A 4,608-nucleotide genomic window follows, 5' to 3' on the forward strand; every position below is an offset into this window, starting at 1 on the left:
TTAACCATGACATTATCAAATATATCTAACATAAACCAAGAGTAGCAAGTAGAAAAATATCCATTGAAAGAACTGAGAAATAGATAAGTAATAATCTGTTAAGAATTTCTAAGTTCTTGCTTTGTAAATTTACTTGTAAGCAGCTGTGTGTATTCTTGCATTATAAAGTTCTCAATTAATATATATCTCTGGTGGTTATATCAATTCACCAGAAAGTTTTTAAATCTTTATGTTTAATAACTTTGTGTTTTGAATAAATTCATATTTCATTCCACACACTTGCATATTCCAACACTGATATACTTTGATAAAATAGTGTATTTAATTTCGAAAAGAAACTTAGAATTACATTCAACCCCCTTCTATAATTATATTATTAGATTGTTTGGGAATAACATTACTAAAAGAATGATTAGGTTTGGTTAACCTGTTCATAATAATCCAAATAATGCTTTCTTCATCTCTGGTTCTTTAGTGTTCTACTATATCGCCACTTAACGAGCCAAATTCATTTTCGAAACAGTTACAGTAGTATGTTCGACCTTTGATGTTGGCTTTGATTCTACAGTAGATATAACATATTCGTACATACTCTACCATCTCCATTCTTATACCAAGTCAACCAATACCTTTGTTTAACCCTCAGTATTTAATCGTATTCTCAGAATAAATTCCTTATCTTAAGCGGCAGATGTTTCATTAAATCCTTAACTTTAGCTCTATCATACATGACGTCAATAACTTACTAATATCCTGGAAATCTTATAAAATCTTTTTATCATCCTTTTGATTCCACTTCCTTTCTTAGTTAAGTTTTCCATTCTCCTGGCTCATTATTTCTTCTTAGCATATGCGAATCCTTCTTCCCAATAATACTGCTTGGTTCATCGTTAGATAAACCATTTCTGTAGCTAGCTCTGGAATGAAAGCTTTCAATTCATAACTATTTGAACTCTTTTACTATTCTTCCTAATACTACTATCAAAGTCCATCTTTTCTTTTTATTGAATTAACAGTTACCACATTAGCCTTGCTCAAATAATTGCTAATCGTGCAACTATCATTTCTAACTAGTAACAACCATCCTCTATTTCATATCTGACTTTCTCGAAATGAAAATTTGTTTCAAATTATTGGCGTATGTGTAAGTTATATACTTTCTTCCCTAAATAACAATACATCCCCATCTTTAGTTCACATGCTATCATTGTCATATTCTACCATACATCGGATACTTGTGTTCGCGAGTTTTCTAGTATTTCAGAATACTTCTCATTACTTTGTCGTTCAATATTGGTACACATTAAAGTCCTTCATCAAACATTATTGTAGATGATGAAATCTCTTTGATCATCTAATAACGTCCATATTGGTATAGCTACCAATTCCTCCTTTATTCTTTTTTTCTTCTATTTGCTCTATCTTGAACCGTCAGTTCTTAAAACGTTCTTCTCACTTGCATGTACAAATAACTTTTTATTTCTCTTGTTTATTATAAAATAGCATATTCATCTAGATAAAGCCTCACACAAACTTGCAGTAACATCGTGCTAATTTCACTAAACTTCAAAATTTTACTGGTGTAATTACTTCTTCCAAATTCCTAATTGCTTTAATTTCGGATCTGAAAATCACATCAGAATTTGATTTAATCAATTGGAATCGATTTCCATCTAACTGACCATTAGTTGATAAAATTAACCAATTTACTCTTTTAATTGATCAATTGAACCAAGTGATGACTAGCTAAATGAAATCAAAGACCAATTATATAAAGTCGGTTTGGCTATAACAACCTCTTTCAAGAACCGAGATCATAGTCATTTGGAGTATCAACATGAATACCAATAACACATGGAAGTATACTTTCTATCCTTAAAATCAGGGCATTTTCCGAAAATTTGGACAGCATCTCCTTAATATTATTGACTACTAGTCGGACTCAAGCTGACACCAATAATCAACCAAACAACCAACAACCATATCAATCCACCACCATCCACCAACCTCATATTTTACCATATTTCAGGATATATCATGCTAATAATAACATATACTACTAACTGACATAACATGGATCTTTTTAATCGAACTAAGGTCATAAATAAATAATGATTAATATAACCATACATTTTATCAATTCTTTCATAATATCACTGAATATCACTAATGAATATAAAATTATTATACTATTTCTCTAAAAAATTATTCCAAGATTTTTGTAGTTCATTTTCAATCCAAGCTCCCTAATTAACAATTCATATTACTTACACATGTTCATAAATCTATTTTTAAGGATATCTTTTAATCTTATTTTCTACCGTTAACACTTATATAATTACTTTTAAACAATTATACCGCACCTTTCAACCGATGGAGCAACTCATCTATTTTTTACAAATATGTATTTATTCTCATTAGTTAACTTGTTTAACTTATGATAACCAACACATGGTCTCAACAAACATTATCATAATTTTGTAAAAATTCAATTGGTTTTAAAACATTACTTCTTAAAAGATTTCATAGTTGAATCGCTATTTTTTCATTTCTACTTATATCTTTTAATACGGAACCTTCGTCGCTGGCTCAGTTATGAGTATCAAATTCATCATATCTCAATTATTTGAGTTGGAAAGCCTAACAATCCCTCAAAGAACATACCCGAAATTTATTCATAATTAGAATTTCTTAGATTCTCAAACCCTTATGACAAGTATCTCCTACATGGTTAGGGTATGCTTCTCCTTCTCAGCGTATTAATCGCTTGTCTGAGTTATTAATAATAATTCCTTCATCGACTTCTGTTATCCATTTGCCTTGTCTGGTGTACGCAGCTTTACTTTCTTATTTCTATGGTTCATTCACCTAATATGGTTTGCTAACTCATCCATTTCACGCCAAATATTCTAACTTGAGATGTGTCACGTTAAAACAATATAACATTCTGATAAAATTCCCGTAACAAGAACAACCATTTCTAGCAGATACCCATATTTGATTTGATGTCTTTGTAACAACCACGTCAACTGCAAATCGATTCTTCTTTGCACGTAAATGTCCACTATTTATTGGATTGCAATTATATCTATACTCAACATGTAATTCCATTTACTATACGGGATTATTTTACTTCTCTTAAAAAACTCAAAGAATAGATATCACACAAGAAGGGAATTTGTGAATATGCTTCTGATTGGAAAACTTTATAAGGAACAACAGTACGATAAAATAATCGGAAGGATCCATAAGTCAATAAATCATAATTGAAGAAGAAAGAATGAGCGATGATTTAGAAATGAATGAGATAATCATATTTGTACTCAAGATGGACAGTCTTTCATATTGTATGGCATACAACACATGATTACGTGGTGACCCACCAGACTCTTCGTCATTTCGACAAAACGTCACACCATAAGACTGCTTGTCTCAGTTAGAAGGAAGTATTTTGAAAGAAAAATGATTTGAAAAGGGATACAATAACCTCCTCTCCTTTATTGCCTCATTGAACAGAGTAATGAAAGAAGTTTATACTTATTCAAGAATCAAGGAGAATATATGCTGTAATGTTATAGAAAAGAATGATACCATTGGTCGTCATCCACATTTCACTTGTATATATATATTCAAAGCTCGTTTGATCAATAGATTCCAATCCATGTCATATAATAATTTTAGAAAGTACTCTGAAAATGCCTTCATAATTTGATTAACTATAATAGATTTTTACTTACTAGGTCCTGTATTTTTAGCATTGTGCCTCCACGTTCGATACTTTAATAATTTGACCATAATCGCGTTCTTACGAAATTTACAATAATAACTTCTAATTTCATCTATACCGTAGAATAACCATTGATCATACACATATCTACTTTTTTGATAGTATTTAATATTCTTCTTCAATTGTCTAAAAGATTTCTCCATTTCCTCCAAACATCCTCTAGCTTTTTTTGGATCAACGAATATTTTAAACTTTAATATTTTCATGAATTAGATAAATAATATTTCTGCATGTAGATTCCATTATTGATACTATTAAAAAAAAATTGCACTCTTCTGTCAGGAAAATTTTAAACTCCTAGCGGGTCCACTTGGCCTCTGAACTAACAATACTAAGTCCAGATCAACTATTCTTCCAGGTAATCTAATGCTTATAACAAACAAGAAACTTAAGTAGTAATTTGACAGCCAAATTTTAAAACTCATTTTTTTTAATGATTTTTTTAGAAAATTTTTAAGAAATAATTTTTGAAAACTTGTTTTGAAATTTTGAAAATCACACACCTGATCGTCATTACTATATGAGTTGGTTGTTGTTCTCATACTTTATCAATAAGGTATCTAATTAATAAACTGTTATGGATTAAAATCTAGGGTATATGATTGCTATATTTATTACTAAGGAACATGAGCTTCGAGGCTCGATTTGACTGCACTTATGTTTCATGACTCAATCTGCCTTAACAAGATGCCTACGTACCTTGCTAATTGCCAAGGATCAAGTCAAAAACATAGTTCTGATTTGTGGGGTGAGGCCCCTTTTATAGATGTTGGGAGTCCTTGAATTGGACTTGGGTTAGGAGACTTGGTGGTCAAGTCTCA

Source organism: Apium graveolens, chromosome 5 (assembly GCF_009905375.1).
Source record: "Apium graveolens cultivar Ventura chromosome 5, ASM990537v1, whole genome shotgun sequence".
Lineage (NCBI taxonomy): Eukaryota > Viridiplantae > Streptophyta > Magnoliopsida > Apiales > Apiaceae > Apium > Apium graveolens.